This window comes from Rhipicephalus microplus, chromosome 2 (genome assembly GCF_043290135.1).
Source record: "Rhipicephalus microplus isolate Deutch F79 chromosome 2, USDA_Rmic, whole genome shotgun sequence".
Lineage (NCBI taxonomy): Eukaryota > Metazoa > Arthropoda > Arachnida > Ixodida > Ixodidae > Rhipicephalus > Rhipicephalus microplus.
In genome coordinates, this window is record NC_134701.1 from 81903505 (window position 1) to 81929912 (window position 26408).

Sequence of the window (26408 nt, forward strand, 5' to 3'; positions counted from 1 at the left end):
AAAAAGTACTTGGTACGCAATGATTTTTCCTACGTTTTAAAAAAACCGCAGAAATATTACAACGTCTTTGTGCTCGCTGTTGTGCTGTAGCTTTCTCATACGGGCTTGTAGTGAACAGCCGGCACGTGTACCGTGCATGGTGAAATAAGAGGCAGCGGTTTAGCCATCGACTCCAGAGTGCGGCCGAATTTCTGACTGGCGCAGACAGATGGCAAAAAAAAAAACACAATCGTGTCCGATTAGTGACTGCCTGATTGTCCATGCGATCTTTGTTTCACTTGAAGCTCGTTTAAGAGCACTGCAGCGCAAAAGCCCATGAATACAGTAGAGTAGTTTAATTCAATACTTCGCGTGATTTTTTATAAGCCAGGAAACGTTCACATTGCAGCATGTACACCACCAAAAACCAATTGCTTCAGTCCTTTTTATATAAATTCTACGATGTGAAACAGCACACTCAGCAGTAAAACGAATAATAATTCGTTGCATAACAGACTTTATATATCCCACCAGTTCGTTCGAACAGTTCACTGATGCTCCCGAAAATAACATAAAAATTGCCTGGTAAAAATTCAAATCAATCGTACTTTACTGCACTCATACATATGTCCCTCTTCATACATAGAAGAAAAACGGACGTAATCCTAAAATTACGCGTGACATAATCCACAAAAAAAGAAAGATGAAACGGCTAAGAAAACATTTGAAAACGAATTGCCAGCTAACTTGAAAGAACAGGCTCACAATAGCGATAAAAACCATGAAAGCAAAGGTAAAAGTAGCTAAAGACAAATAATTTCGCAATACGCTCGGAAACATTCTGAAGTAGTCTGCGCAAAAACTCTGACATTACCTTTCGCCAAAATCCAGCCACAGTGCTAAGTCGGCATGGGAAGATGAAAACAGAGAAAACGTACAGAATCCATTTTTACAGCGAATGATGGTCACCTGCCACACCTTAAACCATCTTCCAACATAGGTCTAGCACCTCTGAACATTACCAGAAGTAGTGTGTTTAACATACGGTTGAAAATAGATAGTAAAAAAAAGCCTTGGACCAGATAAAGTACCAAACACCTTTCTTAAGAAATATGCCGGGCAAATATTCCATTATTGAGCAATCATCTATCGAAAATCATTAACAACTTGTGCACTACAAAATGATTGGAAGATCGCAAAAATTATCCCTATCCACAAGTAGGCAAATAAAACCAAACCTTTTAACTTCAGGCCCATCTCCCTTACTTGCACTTTGTACAAACTGCTTGAGCACATCATCCTTAAACATATAAACACTTACCTCGAGGAACATAGCATTCTATCACCAGCGCAGCATGGGTTCCGACAGGGATCATCCACAGTCACTCAACTTGTTGAACTTATACATGACTTCTTGAGTAGTATTTATCACCAAAACGAAGGAGACCTTATTTTTCTTGATCTTTCAAAGGCCTTTGATCACGTTTCCCATCATAAATTATACAAACATTTGAACACGCTTTGAGGGAGAGGCCCATCAGTAAATAGAGAAAAACTGCTTCTCGAACCAAGCGCAATTTATGAAAATTAACCGCACTAGGTCTAAACTGACTCATGTCATCTCTGGAGTCACCCAGGATAGCGTTTCGGCCCCTGCACTTTCTCATCTTTATCAATGATTTACTCTCTAACATCCCTGTAAAGATGAGACTTTTTGCTGACGACTGCATACTCTACAAAAAAATTACTTCTCCAGTTGACCATATCATTTTAAATAATGCTCTAAACACAGTTCATACATGATGTGGCAACTGGAAAATTAGCCTTAGTGTAAAAAAAAACAGTTCTTTTGCGAATAACAAGAAATTACTTCGTAGATGAGTTTCCTTACACCATAAATGATGACGCAGTAACAGTTGTTTCCCAGCACAAATACTTTGGAATAATCCCTGACCTTAGATTGGATTGCCAAGTCAATAATATTACCTCAACAGCACTTGAGCGGTTCTTCTTTTTCAAACTACGCCTTCATCAAGCACCTCTTGAGACTGAATTACTTATAATTCATTCATTAGGTCAGTGTTAGCATATGCTAATCCAACGTGATTTACATCAACCAGTAAACTGATATCCAATATAAAGAGAGTAAAGAGAAAAGCAATTAGAATTTTTTAAACAAGTATCAGCTCACACCCTCGCTGAGTGCTTTAATCAAATCGGCCGGATTGCTGTACCAAAGTCTACGACCTGTACCTCTCTAGCAGCGCGGACTCTCTAGTTTCGGCCTCTCTTGCAGCGCGGTAGCCCACGATACATTCTTGCCCTTCGAAGACGACATCGGCCGCTCGACCAAGTTCACCCTTGCTCTAAGTTAGATCACAGTCACCAAAATTTTTGTCAACTGGACTCCTTTGGACTGAAACAGATCAGAATATTGCTCACCTGAACTCACTGAAACTTCTACTAACAGTTCGGTCTGATTCTGTGTGAGGCTGAGTGAGTCCACTGATGAGTGAGCTTGCCGACCTATGCAATGGTGTTAACCGGGGTCCACAGCAGGAAGATGATCGCTATTTTATTTATAAAATGCGTGGAAGACGCCGTGAAGGCTCTCGCTTCTCGAAGTTCGCAAACATTCTTTCAGCCATAACGAGTTTGCAGCATGCGGGACACCTGCCACAATATGCGCCCATGCGTGTAACCGTGGACGGCAGCCTGGGAGTCGCTGTACCTCCGGTACATTTTAAAAACCTATTCTATGGTAATGCAACAACTAAAAAGCTGACATCGTGTAATCAATTGTGGGTGTCGCAAACGTCTGGCATTTCCGCCCGCGCACCCCTTCGCCTTTGTATTTAAAAAAAAATTTCGGCAACTAACGACTCCGCCATGGCACCGTCACACCTTTCCTACACCTGCTGCGAAAAAGGCAAGTATGTCTTCGGGAAAAATGACCCCAAGGGGATTCGTACGCCCCGAAGAGAATTTGACTGCTTCGGCAGTTGACGTTCAACCAGTGAGAAGCGTGGTGGTCGGTGTCGCGAGTCTCGGGCAGGCGGGGAGCAAAGAGCGTCCCGCAAAACGCATTGAGACGGCTGCAACACTGGGCATCCTCGTCACCTACTAAGCTGGCGAGACTATCAGCGGCACCCCGCCAGCTCTCTTACGTGAAACACGAGCTGGACTGGTCCGTATTAAAATATTTGTAGTAATGTTTTCAATTGTTATGTTATTACGCCCAGCTTTTAGGGATTTTCGTAGTATGTGCGGCGTTGAATAATGCAAGTAAGAAGGACGACCACGACTTTTTTTGCGATTGTTTCTTTGTGTTTCTTTTGATTTGTATCATGTTATTCTAATAACATTCCGCGTTGTATTTACTTGTGCCTGCTGTAGCGTTCTTTTAAAATATAGTTTCATCATGTGTTTGCGTTTTTCCTCTGAGTTTACTTTCGTAAGCTCTTGCCTTGCCCTTCCTTTCGTCAACTGCTTGTTTTTGTTTACTGCCATTTTTGTGTCTGCTCAACGAGCACGTCAGTCAGACCTAAACATAAATACACGTGCGATCCCGCATGGGTCGACCGGCCTGCAAATAAATTTGACATGTACCACTTGGAGGCCTGTGAGGCATCGCAGGCCGAACGTAAACTGGAAACCTGTGAGTCTGCCGTGCGCATTTATTAAATCAGCGGGGCCTGACCGGGAGCGCTACGCAGGATCGGCCAAGTTACGCAAAACGCAGCATCTTCCCTATTTCTGGCGGCACCCCCTTAAGAATGAGTCAACAGTATGAATAAGTGAAATCTACTCATTCAGCGCGCTGCATTTCATTAGTTACGATGGAACCAGTCATCGCGGAAAGGACGGTCGTCTAAGTTGGGTGCTGTTTTCCAACCAGAGCCACCGTCTTTCATTTGTTTGCCGTTCTTGTGAGTGTAGAAGTGCACCTATGCGATAGAAGTGTCAGAAATTTTTGTGACGATATTTTTTAGAGCCACGGGGTGTTTGACATAGTTTTGAAGCACTTGATGCCTGCACAGTCTGTTTTAGAATAATCAGCACGGTGGCCTCTGAAATCAGTACCAACCGAGTGTTCTACGGCACCACGACTACAGCTAAACCCAAGGCCACGTGTTAAAAAATCATCATGGTCAGCCTGTACATTCAATGTGCTGCTCGAGCGCTGCGCGTCGTCTTTTTTTGTCATCGCTCACTAGCACTCAAGCATGTGCGGCCGGTTAATTAGCTATAGGGGGCGAAGCTCCTGAAGTCGTGATTCTGTCCCTCCTAACTCAAGGGACGTGACTGCCTAGTTAATGACTCACTCAGCAGGTGTGAACAGACGGAAAGACAGACAAACGCGGGATGTATGGAGGGACAGACAGACACACAGATAGACAGACGGACAAACTGAGAGACAGACAGACAGATGAACAGACGATTCACAGTTTCTACCGAGAAACCCTCCAAAGCCCCACTCGTCTTTCACTCCGTGAATATGATGTGACTTTTTTGGCTGGACGATATACTCGGCGAGTTGGGCCAGTGATGATTTGATTGATTTGTGGTGTTTAACGTCTCAAAACCACCATATGATTATGAGAGAGGCCGTAGTGGAGGGCTCCGGAAATTTCGACCACCTGGGGTTCTTTACCGTGCACCCAAATCTGAGCACACGGGCCTACAACATTTCCGCCTCCATCAGAAATGCAGCTGCTGCAGCCGGGAATCGAACCCGCGACCTGCGGGTCAGCAGCCGAGTACCTTAGCCACTAGAGCACCGCGGCGGGGCGGGAGTTGGGGCAGTGAATGCAATGACCAAGCCAATTACACCAATTCAGGCTAAGGGCAAGGTAATTAGGCCACATATAAAAAGGCTATGCTAGTGAAGTAATGTAAAGCTAGAACTGGGCTAACTAAATCATGCTAGCTGATTAGCTGACTAAATAAGCTAATTAACACGATATTACTCATGAGTAGGCTGTGTAAAATGATGCTCATTTGTCCTTAATAATATGAAGGCAATTAGTATCCCACTCACGAGAATTACGTTTAATAGTTCGATACTGATCATGGCCGCGGTAGTTGCGCCCGAGATAATTGTGTTCTATTTAAAGCGTTAGTAACGAAAACAACACAGCTCAGTTTATTAGTCGTTAAGCCTCAGCCAATTAGTACAATCAAAATAAGGACAGAAGTGATGCGGTCTTCACTTCGAAGTCGACTACACTCATAAGTAGACAACTAACCTTAAAAGCTGCAAGAAGCTAGGCTAAGCTAGGCTAGACAAACTCCTCTATGGCTTCAGGCTTGCACAAGTAGTGTAAGCATCACCGTTTAGCGCGTCAAGTGCTGCACAGTTACACCAGCACCATCCCAGTCACGAGTTGAACTCGAGCCCTCACAGAATCAACGAATTGGTATACAAGTTTGCGCGCCCATCAGTTTTATTAAAAAATGCTTGCGGCGACGATCGGTTACGCCCACCACGTTTACTCTTGTCGAGCAGCAGTACTGACGTCGAGGGGCACGATCAATCTATCAGGTTTATCACGCACATATGCACACATGCACGCAAAAGTATAAGTGATATAACCGCTGGACTACGATGTCTCGCTTTCCATTTCACCGCGCTCACGACGTATCCACAGCCACGCTGCTGAAAAGACGCGAGCGCCCCTTTTGACCCCTGTCCCTATATTTATCGGCAATACTTGTTAGAAGCGAAACGAGCAGCACGAGAGTGCTGGGTGTGCACCGTTGCTGCCTTCGAGAGTAGAAATTTTTATGCTGTGGGAAGAACGAATGAACCCGTGCGAAAGACAACATGCGACCACGAACAGGCCTGAGGGAGGCACGTATTGAGTTCGCAAAAAGATAGCGCGACAATCACGCTGACATTGCTGCACTGCTAAAATGTTGAGTGAGTGGTAGCGCTGATGTGCTCGCACGCGGTGTTTCTTGGATAACCACCGCAAATGCCCCACATGCGTTTCCAACGCCACGGGTGTACGAGTAGTCATTTTTATAAACGCTGCTATCACGCGCTCTTCACTGTCTTTATGCGACGGCCACCGCTAGTGAGCTCGGAGAAAGCACGGCTGCCCAAGAATCTTGGGCCTCCTGCATTGCACCTTAGAAGTGTGTTAGAGTGGGTTAAACTGTATTTTTCATATGTTACAAAATACGCCTGTGGCATATCCAAATACCGTACACGCAAATAGCATGAGGCGAGTTTTACCAAAGATCCGACCCTTAGTTTCTTTAAAGAAAAGTGGGACGTCTCTGCCCCACTGACCCACGACAGGTGAATGAAAAGGTAGCCCCACATCAGTTACGACGTCTGAAGAAAAGTGAAAATAGTAAAAAGTGGCTTCGTGGACGTACTAAGCCGTTGGTTTCTGCATGCGCCTTAGTTCCCAAACCCCGTGAGCTTTTGTTGACCGCACCCGTGCGGGTGATCTGGTTCGGCATGGTATGCGGATCATTTGCGAGCAGTTCTTCCGCCAATGCCGGTTTTTGATCTGCTGGTGCCTGCATGGTTCCTCAGCGCTGAAAAAATGTTTAAAAGTTGCGGTATTCGCGAAGATGTTCACAGTGCTAATATTATGCTTTTTTTAATGAGAAAGGCCGGACATCAGTTTCAAACAGAGCTGAAGAGTGAGTATTCTCTTACGAAGAGGTTTGTGACCCCATCTACCAGAAACTGAACATCACTCTCAAGGAACACCGATGCCGTCTTTACACCCATTGGAAGAGAGTTGAGACGCTTGGCCAGTTCGTCAGTGGACTTGAGATCCTACTTGATGATTACCTTGGTAGTAGGGAGAAGAAAACCACACAGGAGCTACGTTTTTGATTTCTGACCACGTCAGACAGATAATGAATGAGGACATGATGACATAGGCCTACAAAATGAGACAGCAGAGTTGCTCAGGTACCAGCCACTAGCAAAGCTTGCTCAAAAATATGATCACAGAGAGCAGAAAACCGGGTGAAACCAAGGGTTGCTAAATCAAAGAAATGAGACTCGTTTAATCACCACGCGGCGGATCACCCATCGCTTGGAAACAGGAAAATGATTCTCCGATGCAATGCTTGCGGGGAAAGAAGACACGATGAATTGCATTGCACGCAAACACGGGGTTCATTGAGCCGTTTTTTATTGGCCCCCTTCGCAAAATAAAAAAAAGTATTGCTGCTCCTCTGGAAGAAGCAACTTAATACTCAATGATACTTCGGTCCATACCAGCTTGTACTTTCGGCTAGCCGTCAGCATGTAGATGACGACGACGACGAAGCTGCGCCTGAGCACTTCCGTGCGTAAGAGCCGGGCGCGAGAGCAGAATATCTCAGCAAAAGTGACCGCGTGACTGGTCGCCCCGGTCCGAAAGACAATGAAGTTGATTGTGGGAGGTTGTAAACACCTGGCGACTTGCCACACGTTTCCTCAGTAACGTGTCAGGTTTCCGTTGGCGGTGATGATGGCTCGGACGCTTCGCGGCATCGACTCGTACAACCTCACGAACACCTCAGGGGTAAGACGCAGGCGCTCCCACTCCTCGATTACTGCCTGCCAAAGCGCTTCAGACGTCGCGCTTGAAAGTCTTCGCACAGACAGGCGGCTCTTCACGATGTCCCACAAATTTTCAATCGGGTTCTGGTCAGACCCAAGGGGGGGTTAGGCAGAGTGTGGATGACATGGTTCTCGAGAATCGTGGCCACCATGCAAGCTGTGTGGATTGGACTTCAGTCGCGCTGCAGCTGGTAGTAGCCATTTTCGAATGGTTCCTCCAGGTCGTAAGGCCCGAGCACATCCTGCAGCAATCTACAATAACCTGATGCCGGGAAGGATACATTGATCTGGAGAAGTGAGCCGAGTCCATTCTTGAAATGGCTCCCTATGTGCTCACTGCGCAGCGGCTGCTCGACAAAACATGTGGCAGCGTTTTAGAAGGTATCTGGGGGAACCTAATGAGAAAAATTAGCGTTTTGTCTGAGCACGGTACGCATCAATTACTCGTAATGTATGTCACCTTACGTGCCAAAACAGCGGTAGGATTATAGGGCATGCATGCCGTATTGGAGGGTGACGGAAATTTGGACTGTCAGGTGCTCTTTTAAGATGCACTGACATAACAGAATTCCCATTATTATAATTTAGGTATATTGTTGCACATTTCCAGAAACAGGAGAACTAGCATTTTAGAGCTTGGGTGCACTGGGGGAATTCACGTGAACAATTACGCTGCATCAAATACCTTTACACTCAAAAGCGTCCTATGGAGCAACAGATGTCTATATTAGGTGGATCGAAGAGTGATTTGCCTAATTTTGCGACATCAAACTCGTGTACATCGGGCGGGCTTCAATTTCACGCACATTATTCAGTAATATTTATAAATATTGTGAACGCTAATTAGATTTATATTTTGGTAAATGAGACTCCACTCGGTCGGGAGTAATCAATGTCTTGCTGAGATTGGATTCCCTGAGCTCATGAGAATTCGACTTCAATTGCGCTAACTAGTTGTGTTTAATAAGATGTTGCTTTATTAAAACTTAATATTATTTAAATGGTTTGATGATTCTTTGATCAACAGAGCCTAATCAGAGTATTGATAGGTAACTTGGCGTTTTCCTCATTAGCTTAGTTATGCATATTTGGCCTAACTAGGCCATATGAAATTCATGTATTGAGGGTAGTTTATTCACATTTCAGACTACAAATCAGTATTAATTAGTACTCATAATATTTATTTATTTATTTATAAGTACTCCCAGGGCAAGAGGTATTTTAAAAGGGGGTGGTACATTTAAAAAAATGCTACAAACTTTGTTCTGTAAACATTGTGTTAGCTAAAAATAGCAGTACAAGTATGAAATATACAGGCAAGAATCGGACTGTTGGCGAGAAAGCATATTAACATAGTAAAAATAAGCTAAAATAGCAGTTTTAACGAACCAAACTAGAATCACACAGTTTGCCAAGAGAAAAATCACATAATCAATTGGTTTCATAACAGTACACCTAAGTTTAAAATGTCATAAAAATCAGAATGATGGACAATGTACGTGATCAATCCTAGATGATTGTTCCAGTCTTGTGAGGTTCAGGGAATGAATGACTCATAACATGTGCGAGTTGAACAACGCAAAATTCCTGTCTTTTGGGAATTATCAGAACGAGAGATGTATGATAGAGGGAGAAAAAGGTCATCATGTAGGGTGTGACTGCAGTATATTTTGTCAAAAAGAAATATTTGGGAGAATTCTCGGCGACAGGCGATATACGGAAGCTCTAAGGAGTCATTCATGGAAATGATACTTGCGGTGCGACAGTGGTGGCCAAAAATAAAGCAGACAGAACTTATTTGAGCTAGCTCAAGAGCAGAGGTTAGTTCAGTAGTGGACAGGTCCCAAATGAATGCGGCATATTCTAGTTTACTTCGTATTAAGGTTTTGTTAAGGAGGAGTTTTGAAGGAATAGGGGCAGAAGAAAAGTTCTGTTGGAGATAATATAACCAATGGTTAGCATTATAATGATTTTGTTAATGTGAACAAACCACGTGACATTGTTAATTATGTGAACATGTAGGTAGCGATAGGATGTTACGGGTTGGCAAGCGGAGTTGTCAGCAGATCCATCGTGGAGAAAGAAGATGTGTGGGAAACGCGTAAGACTTTACATTTAGTACTGCTTAGTTCCATTAGCCAGGTTTTAGACCAGTTAGATACAGAGTTAAAGCCATTCTGAAGAATTGTCAAGTCGTTTGAGTCAGAGTATTCTTGATATGTTACACAATCGTCAGGAAATGAATGAATCTTAGATGAAATACTTTTAGGTAAGTCAATAATATAAATTAAAAAGGAGGGGACCAAGTACCGATCCTTGGGGTACGTTAGAGTGAGCGGGACTTAGTTAAGAACTAAAAGTGTTAGCAGACATCTATTTTGAATGACTGCTTGGAAAATATTCGATCCAAGAAAGTAGCTTATGATCAAGGATTAACCTGCCTAATTTCATGAGAAGTAAACTATGGCAAACTTTTTCAAAGGCCTTTGCAAAATCGAGAAAGATACAATCAGTAGTGGAAAGATGATGATCAAGCAGGTTGTGTAATTTATGGGTAAATAAAGCCAGCTGTGTTTCACAGGACAAAGATTTGTGGAAGCTATGTGGAGCATTCAAAAAGAATGAGTTCGCATCTCGGAATATAACTATGTTAGTGAAAAGAACATTTTCAAAAATTTTACACGGGATACTGGTTAGTGAAATTGGTCGGTAGTTGAAGAGAGATTTTTTACTTCGAGATTTATGCACCGGAACCACCTTTCCAATTTTTTCATCGGGTGGTAGGGTGAACTCGTCAATACGTTGTTGAAATAATTTTGGCAGAATAATGCCCGGATATACCTTGGTACTTTGTAAAAACTTAACATTCAAGACATCTATTTTTGGGCTTGAAGACACTTTCAGAGATTTGATAATTTTTTCCTATTCCAAGAGGTCGAATGATAACTGAGTCTATAGTTACAAGGTTAAATCACTGCAAATCGGCAAAAGTCACACGCGATGACGTAACAAAGGTACGACAAAACACTTCATTTAAGACTGCAGGACAGTCGGCGAGTGGATTCGTTTCACCAGAAGGATCTAATAGCACAGAGAGCACTACTTAGATATAAATTATCTTAATTACTGTTGCCACGTTTCTTATCTCAAGTTCTGTTAACGCCCCAATACACTACGCAATTCTCAGCGGGAACCACGTCTAAAGTTTTCGAGAAGCTTCAGAACTTTAGTACATTGTTTCGATAAGATCACACCAACTCCGCGAACTATACAGATTATTCTGGAACCTACGTCACCTCTAGTGATAACGCTAAAACATTCCATGGCAAATGTATAAAGGCCGACGTGCTTCGCCGCTTGTCAGTTGATCGACGGCCAGCGCTCCGTTCGCCGCTATCAGTGCAAGTCTGCTACTGTAACCCGACTTTTCGTTTACCAAGCATAGGTTCGCCTAAATAAACAGTTTGATCTGACAATCTACTCTCCTGCCTTCAGCCACTTTGTTACCCCGTGATATCTGGTAGACGAGCTGCTTCCTTGATGTACCGGATACCCCCGTCAAGCCGTGAACAAAGCCCACACCACGAAGACATCGACGCAATCCACGAGCAGTGAGTTTGCTGTAAGAAACAAGGGCTACCGCCGGAGTACGGGCTTCTACGCGACAAGACTCGGAATACCAAGTATTTGGCGTCAACCGCGGGGACAATTACAGCGCTCCTACCACCAGCATCGATCTTGCTCCGGCAACTGAAGGAGCCACCCACTTTCCGCGGTTCGCCACTGAAAGACTTGGAAAGCTGGCTCAAAAAGGTTTAACCGAGTCTCCCTTTTCAATTATTGGACCGTAGATGACAAGCTGCGGCTTGTCTATTTTGCCTTGCAAGACGCCACCTAGACTTGGATCGAAAACCAAGAGTCAACCTTGACTACGTGAGACATTTTCCGCTCGAGGTTCTTGGCTACTTTCACAAGTGTGATCAGCAAAGAGAGGGCTGAAACTGCTCAAAACTCGCGTTCAGCTACCCAATGAAAACGGCATGCTCTTCGCAGAAGAAATTACTAAACTCTTCCGCCATACATATTTAGAAATGTCAGAAGAAAAGAAAGTCTGGTTCCCCATGCGAGAAGTCAAGCAGGAGCTTTTCGCGGGACTGATTATGAATCCACCGAACACCATCCGAAAATTAGTATAGGAGCCAACCACTTTCAAAAAGACCCTGGACATGCGCACCAGACAGTGTAATCGCCGCCTGACTCCAGACTGCGCAGCTGCTCAAACCATTGACTCCGAAGCCCTGCGTGAAACGATCTGAGCGATCATGCGGGAAGAGCTGGGCAAGCTGTTGCCTTTATTGCAGCCTCAAATGGATTTGATCAGCGACATTGTGCGAGAAGAAATTCAGCAATCGCATCGAATTCCCCAAGCACCGCTGCACGAACTGGAAGCTATGAGCTACGCTGCTGCAGTGCGCCACAACGCTCTTCCCCATCCACACCAAAACCCCGCCCCGTCGCACTTCCGTCGCCAGATGCCACCGCCGCCACAACGCCCACCAACGTCCTACCGTTCGCCAGCGGATCAGCGCAGTGCACCGAGTAAAACCAACGTTGGACGTGCACCTGACAACCACCCGCTCTGCTACCACTGCGGCGAGGCCGGGCACACCTACCGCTGTTGCCAATACCGACAGATGGGACTGTTTGGCTTCGCCGTCAATACACCATGTCCGCAGCCAAGGGAACGGCCACGTGAGATAACCGACTACGTGAAAGGAACACATTGGACATCATGAAGTTCTTCCCGTTCGTGGTCGCCCAGCCGCCGCATGTCACCGCACCACCGGTAGTACTCTGGCCCAACGTGGCACCGGTCTCCTAGCCCGTATGCAGGGAACTAAGGGCAGCAATCGACGGAGGTGCGATTGCTGTGCGACAAACTACCGAAGATCCTCCTCCGATGACGACGCCGCGACGTAGCTTTCCGAACACGGCACCAACCAGGCAAAGTCTTGACGACGAAACCTGACTTACCGAAGGTGACCTGACGATGCAACATAGAAGCAGCGGAACAAGCCGATGCAGCCGTGAAACGACGCCATGGCCTAAGTGCAACGCGAGACGGCGAACTAGCGATCTCGACGTTCTTATTGACGGCCTTAGTGTACCGCTCTTGCCGATACTGGATTCGACTGTTCCGTCATCAGTGGATCGCTCGCCGTGAGGTTGAAGAAAATTAGGACAGCTGAGAAGGCTTCAAACGCCACCCAGCCGGAGGTTATCTCATAACGCCGACAGGAATCTGCACAGAGAGACACCATTAACGGCAATATTTATCCTGCAGACTTCGTGGTTCTACAGCGTTGCCCGAGAGATGTCATCCTTGGCATAGACTTCTTATGCCTACATAGTGCTGTCATCAACCTAATAACAAAGTCGATCACGTTATGCACAGGAGAATCGCCGCCGCCTCGCACGCCGTCAGGAAACCACGCCTTAAAGGTGGTGGAAGGGCAAGTCATTATTCCGCCTCGCACCTGCGCCATTATTTCAGTCGGTGCTCCGAAATCCCCTGACTTGGAAGGCATCGTTGAAGGCAGTCAGCATCTGTTGGTCACGCGCAATATTTGCGTCGCAAGAGGAATTGCAGAGCTGCCGCAAGGCAAATTAACGGTTGTGCTCATGAATTTCAGCAATGAGTACAAACACGTGGACAAAAGAACGACGATCACATACATCGAAGAAATTGTGGAAGCCACCAGTGCTTTCACCCTCGCCGACTCTGCGGAATCTGATCTCAGGAGCCAAACCTTCCCTCAGCTTTGTCGTCAATCCCAGACTTCCGAGCCATAAGCAAGAACAGCTCAAGACCCTGCTCCTGCAATACGAAGGCTGCTATTTGTTGTCGTCAAAAATTTCGCAGACCCAATCACGAAACGTCGCATCATAACTGAGGAAAATACAGGACACTCTGTCAGAGTCCGTATACGGTTTCTACGCAAGAATGCGAGGCCGCAAAGAGACAAGTTGATGAAATACTACGGGATGATATCACCCAGCTGTCCAAGAGTCCATGGGCGTCCCCCGTGGTGTTGGTAAAGAAAAAGGAATCAAGCCTACTTTTCTGCGCCGATTATCGCCACCTGAACAAAACCACAAAAAATGACGTGTATCCTCTCTGACGACTAGATGACGCACTAAATCGGCTCCATAACGCGAAGTACTTTATGACAATGAACCTCAAGGCTGGCTATTGGCAAATCAAAGTCGGCAAAAGAAATTGAGAGAAAATGGCGTTGATAACACCAGGTGGCCTCTTCGAGTTTAAGGGGATGCCCTACGGTCTTCGCTCAGCGCCTGCCACTTTTCAACGCGTTATGGATACAGTACTGGCATGCAGCATTGAAGTGGCACACTTGCCTTGTGTACTTGAATGACGTCGTCGTGTTTTCCTGGAGTTTTGAAGAGCATTCTCGGTGCCTTGAAGCTGTACTTCAAGCCATCAAGGTGTACGCACTCACCCCAAAACTAGTAAAGTGCAGATTTGCGTATGAGGATCTCTTGTTCCTGGGACATGAGTTTAGCAAGTCTGGAGTCCGTCCCGATCCGCCGAAAACAGCCGACATCGCTGAGTTCCCGCCGCCTACTGTCAGTGCGCCGACTTCTGGGCCGGTGCGTCTATTATAGGTGGTTCGTCAAAAACTTCGCCCGCATAGCCAATCCACATGCTAATCTTACCAGGACCGACGTGAAGGTCAAGTGGGAAATGCCACAGAAACACGCTTTCCAGGAGCTAAAACACCACCTCCAGATGCCTCCATTTCGACAAAATCGCCGAGACATTAATACAGACTGACGAAAGCAGCGTAGGTCTCGGCGCCCTTCTTGTGCAGGGCGCCGACGGACTGCAAAAGTTTATTAGCTACACTAGCCGATCGCTCTCCAAAGCAGAAGCCAATTATTCCACAACAGGAAAGGATTGCCTCGCCATCATCTGGGCTACATCAAAATTCCGCCCCTACCTCTATGGCAGGCCCTTAAAAGTTGTGAGTGACCTTCACTCCTTGTGTTGGCTAGCTACCTTGAAGGACTCTTTAGGTCGCCTCGCACAATGGAGCCTGAGACTTCAAGAATATGCCATTACCGTCGTTTACAAGTCCGGCTAGGAACACTCCGACGCCAACTGTCCCTCTCGTGCGCCTGTCGACACGGATGACGACTAATTCTTGGGAACGATAACTGCCGATGACTTCGCTGACTGACAGCGGGACGACCTGGAACTAAGGGCCCCAATAGAATACCTCGAAGGCAGGACCGCCGAGGTTCCGAAGGTATTCAAGTGCGCACTTGCGTCGTTCTTCCTGCGAAACGACCTGTTACAAAAGAAAAACTTTTCGACGCTTCGAGCCATGGACCTCCTTGTGGTGCGTTCAGCTCTGAGACCAGAACTCCTGCAGACCCCGCTTGACGATCCGATGGCAGGCATCTCGGTGTTTCCCGCACACTAGCGAGGATACAAGAAAGGTACTACTGGCCACTTCTTACCGCCGACGTCCCTTTTTAGGTAAGGACATGCCGGGACTGCCAGTGACGCAAAACACCGCTAACAAGGCCTGCGCGATTTCTTCAGCTGATACAACCACCTCGCCGACCATTCTAGCAAATCAGGATGGACCTATTGGGGCTGTTGCTGACGTCACATTCGGAAAACAGATGTATCATCGTAACTACTGACTACCTCACTCACTACGCTGAAACAAAGGCCTTACGCAAAGATATCGCCGAAGAGGTAGCGAAGTTTTTCGTTTAGAACATCATTCTTCGTCCTGGCGCCCTAGAAGTCCTTATTACTGATAGGGGTCAAGCCTTTACGGCGGACCTAACTCAGGTGATCCTGAGGTACAGCCATGCAAGTCACTGCCGCACAACAGCCTACCATCCACAGACCAACGACCTCACTGAACGTCTTAATAAGAACATCACTGATATACTGGCTACGTACGTCGATGTCAAGCACAAGACCCGGGACGCCGATCTTTCGTACGTGACCTTCGCATACAAGACGGTGGTGCAAGAAACGACGCAGATATCTCCATACAAATTGGTTTACGGAAGGAGTCCCGCAATGACGCTCGATTGCATGTTACCCAACGACCCCGAAAAACAAAACCTCGATGGGAGTGAGTACCTTCAGCGCGCCGAAGAAGCCCGACAACTCGCGCGTCTCCGTATCAAGAATTAGCAGACGACCGACAGCCGCCGTTACAACCTTCGACGACGCTTCATGAAATACCAGCCCGGTGAACCTGTTTGGGTTCGCACGCCGATACGCCGGCGTGCACTCAGTGAAATTCTTCTGCGACGGTACTTCGGATCGTACAGGGTGCTTCAACGTCTCGGCCCACTCGATTACGAGGTTGTCTCCGACGGTACCACGACTCTAAACGACGCCGATCGCGACATGAAGTCGTCCTTGTCACGCACCTCAAGCCGTTTTATGCGCATCAACAAACTGAAACAGCGTGTTTTTGTTTTAATATTGCTGTATTGAAATTCATTCCTTGTACTTTCTTGCATTATTGTTGTACACTGTCGTCCTTTATGAAAGAGAATGCGCGAACGCGTAGCCTGCGATCTGCGGCGGCTGCCTACAGCACCATCAACCGACAGCAAAAGAAAACACGTTCACTTTCAGCGTCACCTGTTCTAAAAAATAAAAATAACAATAATGAGTCATGACAGGTAGACAAGCGCTGCTAGATTGCATTGCCTCTTTGCTCACGCCTAGCATAGTTCACTGCCAACATATAAAACGTTGTGCGCAATGACGGCGCAAGATGCAGTAATCACCCGATATTTCTCACCGCGCCGCCCCGCCACGGTGGTCTAGTGGCTAAGGTACTCGGCTGCTGACCCGCAGGTCGCCGGATCAAATCCCGGCTGTGGTGGCTGCATTTCCGATGGAGGCGGAAATGTTGTAGGCCCGTGTACTCAGATTTGGGTGCACGTTAAACAACCCCAGGTGGTCAAAATTTCCGGAGCCCTCCACTACGGCGTCTCTCATAATCAAATAGTGGTTTTGGGACGTTAAACCCCACAAATAAATCAAATCCTCACCGCGCGGCGGTGAAGGAACGTAATCTATAGCAGTGCTTGTCTACCGGCCATGACTCGTTATCTTGCTTGTCAATTGAAGACGCCAAAAGCGAATGTACTTTTACATGCGGAGAATGTTACACTAGGGGCTAGTCATGCGCCGTCGTCGTCCGCAGCCTCCCCTCCTCCTCCGCCAGCCATCTGTGCATCCCTTCTTCCTCTCAACACAGCGCGGGCGGCGCTCGTTTCTCCCGTCCACGCGCCACGCGACCTTTACTTTTACGTGCGCTAGCTGTATGCTAACACGCGCATTCGCAGGCCGGGGCCGGCGCTCGCTATAAATAAACGAATGTCGGGGCACGCCGCCCTACGTCGGCTGGTTTGTGCGGTCGCTCCGCGTCTGACGTCGCTGGTGAAAATGTATGCTAACGAATCTGCAAATACACTTACTGACATCCCTTCCAATAGCGTCAGCCAATGTGTTGGCGGAACCGCAAGCACTTCCGAAGACACTTCGTTCGTCGACAAGGCTGCGCTGAAAAGAGCTCGCGATGCGGAACGCAAAAGTCGGCGTCGAGCGGATGATCCCCAGCTCCAAGAACGTGAAGCAGCTGCGAGACGTCAGCGTCGAGCGGAGGATCCCCAACGCGAAGCAGCTGCGATACGTCAATGTCGAGCGGAAGATTGCCAGCTTTGAGAACGCGAAGCCGCTTTGAGGCGTAAGCATCAGCAAGAGGATCCGGACGGTGAAGCCGCGTGCAAGCGTCGACGCCGCAAGGCCGATCTCGATGCCACCCACGATCGCGAGTGCGCCATGATAGTGGCGTGGCGAGCCAAGTAGTACGCCACGCCCAACGCTCGCTTCAAGCACGAGTTCCTCGACCGTAGCTTCGGCCGCAGCTGCAAGGTGTGTGATCGACTTTGGTTCGACAACAACTTGACGCGAATCGGGAACATTCAGAATGAACTGCATCATTCCAAAGCGTTGTCGGTTCTTTGCGATGCGTTGGGAAGCGACGCCGATGAATTTGCCGAATATGTCGCTTGTGCGACGTGCAAGCAGTCGTTAATTGCCGGTAGAGTTACATCGCTAAGCGTGAGTTACGGCTACCGCTACCCGACCCGACCAGAACATGTACCCGAGTTGAACGCTGTCCAAGAACGGCTCATCGCTCTTCGACTCCCGCCGTGGAGAAGTACGTCGACGAAGCCGTAGAAGAATATCTGAAACAAAGACCGCAACGACGACCCTTCATGACAGTTGGCGACTTCAACGTCGACGTCATCAAGGACGATTGGGTGGTCGACTACATGGAGTCACGGCACTCGCTGAAACGAGCAACGCACGAAGGCAAACATCATTCGACCACGGTTCGGGGGACTTGCATAGACCACGTCTTTGCAAATTTCGACCTTCGACCGTTGCAACCAGACCCACTCACCCTTAACTTTAGGGATTATACAGCCATCTTGTTCAAAATACCCAAAGCGTCTCATAAATAAACATCGTCTTTCGCAGCATACGTGCGTGCGTGTTCACTCGTGTTCATTCGTATTCACAACTAAGACACACGCATGTCGCAAATTACAAACCACATTTATCGCAGTTCAACATATATGCTCCGCATGCTAACCAGTGTTCCAACACGGGAAACTGCGGTCATTTTTTCACTTGTGGTTGATGGTGCTGTACGCAGCCGCCGCAGAGCACAGGCCACACGTTTGCGTGTTCCATTTTTTAAAGAACGACAGTGTACCTTCATTTTTCGTTAAAACATCAGGACGATGCCTTTTTCAGAGAAGGGCAATGCCACGTCGCTTTTCTGAAATTTCGTTGTCGCCCCAAAACACTGCACAACTCTGAGCGCTAACCACGCTTGCAGTCTTCGAGAAGCTTCAGGGTGGTAGTTGATCTCTTTGATAAAATCACGCCCACTCCGCGAACTATACAGCTTATTCTGGAACCTACGTCCCCACTAGTGATAATGCTGGAACATTCGATGGCAAGTGTATAAATACCGACGCGCTACGCCGCTTGTTAGTCTATCGATGGCTGACGCTCCGTTCGCCACTATCGGTGCAAGTATGCTACTGTAACCCGACTTTTTGTTTATCGGGAACAGGTTCACCAAGTCCAGTATCCGGTCTTCAGCCACATCACGACCCCGAGCCAGTATGGCGTCGTTAAAGAGTAATTAGTATCTTCATGGCCTTGACTCATGAAGCTCATGAAGAAGTCGACATAGATCAATTCGCCTTGATAAGGTTTGCGTTGTATAGGCTAAATTTGGAGCCTAGGTTAAGGATAAGCATGATCAAGTTTGCCGAATTAGATTTCACTATACTTATTTCGACTCATCTGGGCTCATCTGGGCCTAACTTCGCTTAAAAGCAAAACATCAAGCTGGAGTGGGCTTAACTAAACCTACTTGCGCCTGAATTATTTAGGTCATAAATTGCTCGACTACGATTGAATAAATTCGGCTACATTAACTTTGATTTAGCTAAGCTCATTTAGGCGCAACTTGGATTAGCCCGACAAAGGCAAGCTGGCTGGAGAAATCTTAGCTTTGTACGCTTAACTTCGTCAGGTTATGATATACTCACTATGTTTAGTTATCCTAATCAACCAGGGTCAATAACAACGCTAGCCAGCGCTTGAACCTGCCCCGTCGCAGCCGCTACGTGCAAGAACGGCACAGATTCGATAGAGCAAAGACAGCGACACCCAGTTGTCGTTTTGGCTACGAGCGTCACAACCGCGTCCAGCAGGGTGACATTAGAAGCATAGTGATAAGACGGGATGCGCATGCGCTCTGCAGGAGGTGTCTCCTCGTGTCTCGTCGCTAGCTGGCACGTCGATGCATTCTGCTACGCGACCCCATGGCCTGCACACTTTTGATCGCACCTGTACATTTAATTGGGGCTGAACAGTTGTGATAGCAGTGCTGCCCCTGAGCTGATTAAAACTTTGGGCGATCACAAATTAACTTGCAGAAGTAGATGCCCTATTAATGCCAAGCACGTTAGAGAAACTCAATTGATTGATTGATATGTGGGGTTTAACGTTCCAAAACCATCATATGATTATGCGGACGCCGTAGTCAAGGATTCCGGAAATTTTGACCACCTGGGGTTCGTTAGAGAAACTCAAGCAAATTCAAGCAGGGTAGACGGACTCGCGGTTCACATAGTGAGAACGGAGCAAGTTATCATTGAGGAGGTCGATCGTAAAGATAAAATGAAAGCAGATGCGATGCCAGAACGGCTACACACAGTGGTTTCATTTGCCAAGGCTGCAATACAAGTACAGGCTTTAGGTCGTGAGAACGGGAGTGGGGTGTTCGTGAGGAAACGACGAGATGAAATCCTAGTGCGGATGACATGTGAGTATGAACTAGGCCGTGAGCAGGAAATGTTCGTAGGACAGAAAATAAGTGAATGCGTTTAGAGTGCATATTTTGGCGCACACTAGCTTTGGTTCTGGGTGTTATTGGGTCTATTTATATGATTGATTGATATGTGGGGTTCAACATCCCAAAACCACGATATGACTATGAGAGACGCCGTGGTGGAGGGCTCCGGTGATTTCGACAACCTGGGGGCTTTTTAACGTGTACCCAAGCCTGAGAAAACGGGCCTACAGCATTTCCGCCTCCACCGGAATCGCAGCCGCCGCAGCCGCGATTTGATACCGCGGCCTGGGGGTCAGCAGCCGAGTACATTAGCCACTAGACTACCGCGGGGGGGCTTTTAGTGTCGATGGGTCGAGCTATGTACATGAAAAAATTTTTGGTCGCACAAACGCAGATAGGATACCTTGCACACATTGTTTACTGTTGTCACTATCCTAAGCTAATTAGGGTAGATGTGGTTGCGCAACTTAACACTCCGCTTGCTAAGAGAGACTTGAACAGTGTGATGGCACAAGTAAAATATTACCAGAAATATATACCCACACGCTCGAAGTAATGAGCCAATTAAGGAACTCACAAACCACTGTGTACCTATTTTCCTAGAGAGCTCGAGGAGGAGGAGGATTAATGTTTTTTATAAGAAACCAGCAAGTTTAGGTGGCCGGGCCTAAGCTTCCCATGAGGGGACGTCAAGGGCTTGCTTTGACGCTGCCTCACGGGCGTGCTGGGTCGCCCAGGTTTGGTCGTATAGAGCGGGGCTCAGCAGAGCTTCATTGAGCGTCGACGAAAGGGTCGTGGCGTTAGTGGCGTCTGTACTGTGCCGGGCACTCCCACAGCATGTGCGGAAGCGTAGCAGAGTGAGTGCCGCAGCACCGGCAGTGAGAGGTTGTGTACACGTTCAGGAATATGACGTGAAAGCGGGCAGGTGAGGGAGCTTGACGAGTAAAAATTATTTCAATGCTGCTACGCTGACCCTGGAATCCATATTTTTGCCATGCACCATGCATCTAAGAAACGAGGTAGTAGTTATAAGAGGTGCCGCAAAAAGGCGAGTAGAGGAGAGAGCAAGTACGTTAGACCAATAAAGGGAGAGGGGAGACCAATTTTCTTTCTCAGAAATACTATCACTGCTCAGCAAGTAAGCCGGTTGGCAAGTGAAATCGAGTTGTTTACCGTCGGGTCGGAACTCAGCCTGTCGGGCATGCCGTCAGTTGATGCCAAATTGAAGGTAGTAACGGCACGTGAGGCGCTCGCATACCTGACGCACTCCATTGGATATGGTGCCCACCTGACCCGCTGGGCGTTGGCATTACAGAAGTAAGACATCTCTTTTCTCACATAAGGAGTGTCTTATTAAGTGCGCCGATGCCTTGCCACGATTAGACAGCGGGGATTAGTAAAGATAGCTGAGGTGCATGGGTGGAAGGTCGTTCCTTGTTTTTCTTTTTTTACTACTACTACAAGATGGACACGTTGTGAAGTAGCAGTATGCAATTTTGTTAGATTTGGGCAGGCAGCAAGAGCATGGTGTCTAAATGTTGAGTAATTGTCATGGTGCACCAAGGAATGTACGGGATAGGGTCCAACCTGCGAGCTACGGTCCGACCAGCATGCCGGTGTAGCTACTTGAGTGCATTTATCTTCATTTTTTTTATTTCGTGAGGGATTCTGCGTGACATTGTGCATTTAAGTGACCATAAATATTTAAGAAGGGACACTTTTGCGATAGTGCTTTGTAATAATGTAATGACGTTACGTGAATCCCCTGTAACATGTCGTTTTGTTGTTGTTTTGGTTCATCATCATCGTCATCATCATTATCATCATCAGCCTGACCACGTCCGCTGCAGGACAAAGGCCTCTCCTATGTTCCGCCAGTTAACCCGGTCCTGTGCTTGCAGCTGTCAATTTATACCCGCAAACTTCTTAACCTCATCTGCCCACCTAACCTTCTGTTTCCCTCTAACCCACTTCCCTTCTATGAGAATCCAGTGAGTTACCCTTAATTACGAGCGGTTATCCTGTCTACGCGCTACATGCCCAGCCCATGTCAATTTCCTCTTCTTGATTTGAACTATGATAACCTTTACCCCCGTTTGTTTCCTAATCTTCTCTGCTCTCTTCTTGTCTCTTGAGGTTACACCTACCGTTTTTTCTTTCCATTGCTCGCTGTGTCGTCCTCAATTTAGGCTGAACCTTTTTTGTAGGTCTCCAGGTTTCTGCTCTGTAGCTAAGTACCGGCAAGATACAGCTGTTATATACATTTCTCTTGAGGGATAGTGGCAATGTACCAGCCATAATTTGAGAGTGCTTGCTGGATGTGCTCCACCCCATTCTTATTCTTCTACTTACTTCAATCTCGTGGTTCGGCTCCGCGGTTATTGCCTGCCCTAAGTAGACATAGTCTTTTACAACTTGAAGTGCATTATTACCTATCTCGAAGCGCTGCTCTCTTCCGAGGTTGTTGTACATTACTTTCGTTTTCTGCAGATTAATGTAGAGACCCGAAAGTAATTGTTTTGATTGTGTTTGCATAATAATACCATACGACTCGAAGGTTCGGCTTCACCTAAGTGTGACTTCCTCCCGTCATAGAGTTCTTTAACTTGTATGTGCAACAAGCGCACATACAACATTCTTCGGTTGGAAAGAGTTACGTTTGGGGCAAGCGAAAGATGGCTAGTCGGCACACGGCGCCTGACGAAAACAGAAGATACCAAAATGTGACTGCGCAGACTTACTAAGCCATTCGCCTCTGCAGGTGCCTTTGTTGCCGAACCCCGTGAGCTTTTAAAAGTTGAACGCTTTTGTGCCGGTAAGTCTTCCACACGGCACAAGCGTTCTCACTGTGAGCCAGGCTTAGAAACAAGCGGTCCCTGTGGCGACGCCTCTTCCGACAAGGATATCATGGCGGCGTGCCGTCACAATACGTGTGGATAGGCAGCAGCATGGTGTGTACCAACTCCAGACAGCCGACCGGCTGTCTAGCCAGGCTAGTTGTGGCGCGAAAGTATTTTTGGGCTGTACGTTGACGAAATGGCGGATTTGTTGTTTAGCCGATTTCTTGGAGAATGAGGATAGCAAAGTGTGGGAACGTAGAGGACGTGACACGTCTTTGAGGAAATGAAAGAGTTTACTACACTGGTGGAGATCAAGAAGGGGTTCGTCGCTCGAGGTGGTCACAGATAAAACGGGAGGTATTTAATGAAAAAAAGGAGAGGAGCTTGGTGCTCGAGAACGAGATCGGGAAGTGGGGACAGAGGTCATGCTTGGTGCCGACTCTGATCTAAGGTTGATGCTACATCGAGAATTCGGTGTCGATGTGTGGAGTATACGAATGGCTGGGAAAGTAACGCCGACGTTAATACGGCCAAGTGCTTACTGTGTGGTTGGTGTAGTGGCCACCCCGCCTATTGTTTGTAAATACGTGTCAGTGTGTAAATAAACTGAAGTTCACCGGGAAGTGAGCTGTTAAGTCCTTCAACGTGTCGTCGTGGCCATCTGAACCATCGCGATTGCATCCATGATCCCAATATTAGCTACATCTGTTTATATGCCTCATGAGTGCACAAAGCTGAAATAATTTCTTGCATGAAAATGCTCGAGGTAAGTGGTACAGAGGGGCACATTCTAAACTTGCCAAAAATGAACTCTTCTATAACTCATTTATGAATAATTATCTGGGTTTCACGCCCCAAAACCCCCCTTACGAATATGACAGACTCCGTAGTGGAGGGCTCCACAAATTTCGGCCAGATGTTCTTTTCCACGCGGCTGAATCGAAGCACAAGAGCCTGAAGCATTTTGGCCTCCATAAAAATTCAGCCGTCACGGCCAGGATCGCATCTCGCGACCCGCGAGCTAGAAGACGAGTGTCGTCTTGCGCAACTTATTTCCGCCTGTGGTGCACAGTGGACACCTGTTCTGATGTACCGGCGCCGATGTCTGACTTGTCGTTACAAAGACCATTTGAGCAACTCTCCGCTTTTTCTCCCAAAGTAGGTGATGACAACCTTCCATGCTAATTGTACGTGAATTACCGCTTTTAAGCGAAATTGTCGCTATGCATCAAGGCCAACAACGTGATTTTGGTGTAACGGAATACACTGAATTCTGCGATCGCATTCCGTAACTCTTTCCGTATTAGGTGTGTGAGGTTTTCTCTTGGATCTTTTTTACTCGTATTCATGTTCACTGCCGCTTTCTGACATTTTGAGATTCGATATTGTCATTTTTTTTATTTTGGCTCTAAATTTCAGACACTTCTCAACCACAGTTTTTATCATTTCTATAGGAACAGTAGCCGTAAAAATAAGACAAAAAACAAGCTTTAGAACCTTATTTATCAAAAAACATCTCTACAGATGCAACAGTGTCCATAAAATTTAAAGAAATTTATGGTGGCCTGTTCTGCTGTTAAGTCGACAAGAAGCTTCTTCTAATTTCGTTCGAGTACGCTTCGACAAGCTTATTGTTGGCATACTGCTGCAATTTCGAAAGAAAAGCCATTACCCAGTACTCCCACTATACCAATCGAAATTAAAAAATTATAATAAACAACACACACACACATATATACATATATATATATATATATATATATATATATATATATATATATATATATATATATATATATATATATATATATATACGAATTTGGCCATCAGGGTGGCAATACATCAATAGTTGAAAAAATAGTTTACCAACCTAAACAAATTACAACACAACGTATTACCGACACCAAGTATGGGAAAATTTCGGTGCATTTTTATTTGTTCTCTAACCTTTTCTTATAAGTGTCCGCAGAAAACCATAGCTGTGTTATCGACGCGCTGTGGTTGCAGAAGGCTTGCACAAAAGTAGTAAAAGTGAGACAGATTTGTCTCGTCACCCCTCAAAGGGTTGAAAAAATTATTCGCGCTCTCCGAATATGCATTAAATTCTATATGATTAAAAAATAAAGTTGCTTTCACGCCTTCATTTAGTCTGAATATTACATACCTAGAGCGTGACTATTCAATTTCGTTTTTTTTTCAGATTCTCAATTAGGGCAGGCTGCCAAATAGGATACCCCAGGATACCTCTAGTAAATCAAGGCTACAGGAAGTCTTTGAATCCAGCATTGCCTGAAATTCTCCTTCTCCAGATTACTTGAATTCGTTTGGGCTACACACGAGACGAGATGTGCTGCAGAGGCAGCTTACGATGGAGTCAGTTCTACGTTGTTCTGAGGAGTGCCTTTATCTGGCACGTTGTTCTAGGTAACTGCAAAGCATAATCTACGCTTCTTCTAATCTGTTTGTTACAAGACTGACCCCTTGATTACTTGGATTGTGCTATATACCTCAGCATATAGCAGATTCCATGTAGCATAATTGAAAGCTTCTATTTATTGCAACATTGTAAAATATGAAACCACTGCTAAGCTGAACGACTGAAAGATGACCATTTATTATGTAGGTACACTTGCTAATGGTTCAGAGCTCTGAATAGTATGGTATCAACATGCTGGCTCACACGAGTATTTCTCTGTGCCAGCGCATGCACATGAAAAACAGGACAACGCAAAGTACACTAGACAAAAACTCGTGTCGATACAGATAAATTGTGCTTATCATTTCTAATGATCTGCAAATGTTTTACGGCAAGTTTATTGTCACTGTATTGCGAATCTTTTGTTACTGCAGATCAGTGTTTGCTCTACAGCAGTAATCATTTGAATGTGCTTACAGGATGCGCACAACAGGCAGTCAGTTTCGCAATCGAGACATACGTCATGTCGGACAGAGAATTCAATAAGTACGTAACAGACCAAGGCACGACGCTGCAAGCTTATGTGCTTGAAATAGTTCGCAAGGCAAGTGTACAAAAATCTCAGCTTGTATTAATTTTTCTTGGCAATCAGGCTAAGCACCAATGTACGAGACACTTGAAAGGAAATCAAAGCTTTTTCTACAAACATTTCTAGCGCAATCGCAAGCTCGACTGCAATAATTACTGCACACAAGGTTGAATTCGTGGAGATATGCAAAAAAAAAAACGGATCTATCACGTTTTTACTAACTGCCACATGTAGCAGCCACTCCGAAACTACAGAGAGGGTAACGGTTAACGTTCCCAAAATAAGCGAGCAACCATGCCAAATTCACCCACAATTTTCAGCTTAATCTTTTCCCACTAATGGTAGTTCTTGGAGAAAAGATGTGTATATTTAATGGCCACTTTCGTTTTTACTGAGGATTAATTGATACCTAACAAAAAATGATGTTAGCGAAGTTGGGTTACAGGAGACATTATTTGAACTAATTACAATGTAAGAGTAAATAAAGTGGATGAAA

The 26408-nt window shown here is 46.2% G+C and overlaps 1 long non-coding RNA gene across 1 annotated transcript in view; it reads left to right on the forward strand.

Moving 5' to 3' along the window:
- Positions 1–25931, forward strand: part of LOC142785081 (uncharacterized) — a 39029-nt gene extending 13098 nt beyond the window's left edge. The window contains exons 2-3 of the long non-coding RNA XR_012888845.1: positions 25108–25331; positions 25803–25931. This is a non-coding gene — a long non-coding RNA (uncharacterized LOC142785081). The remainder of the gene's footprint in view (positions 1–25107; positions 25332–25802) is intronic.
- Positions 25932–26408: the final 477 nt, after the last annotated feature.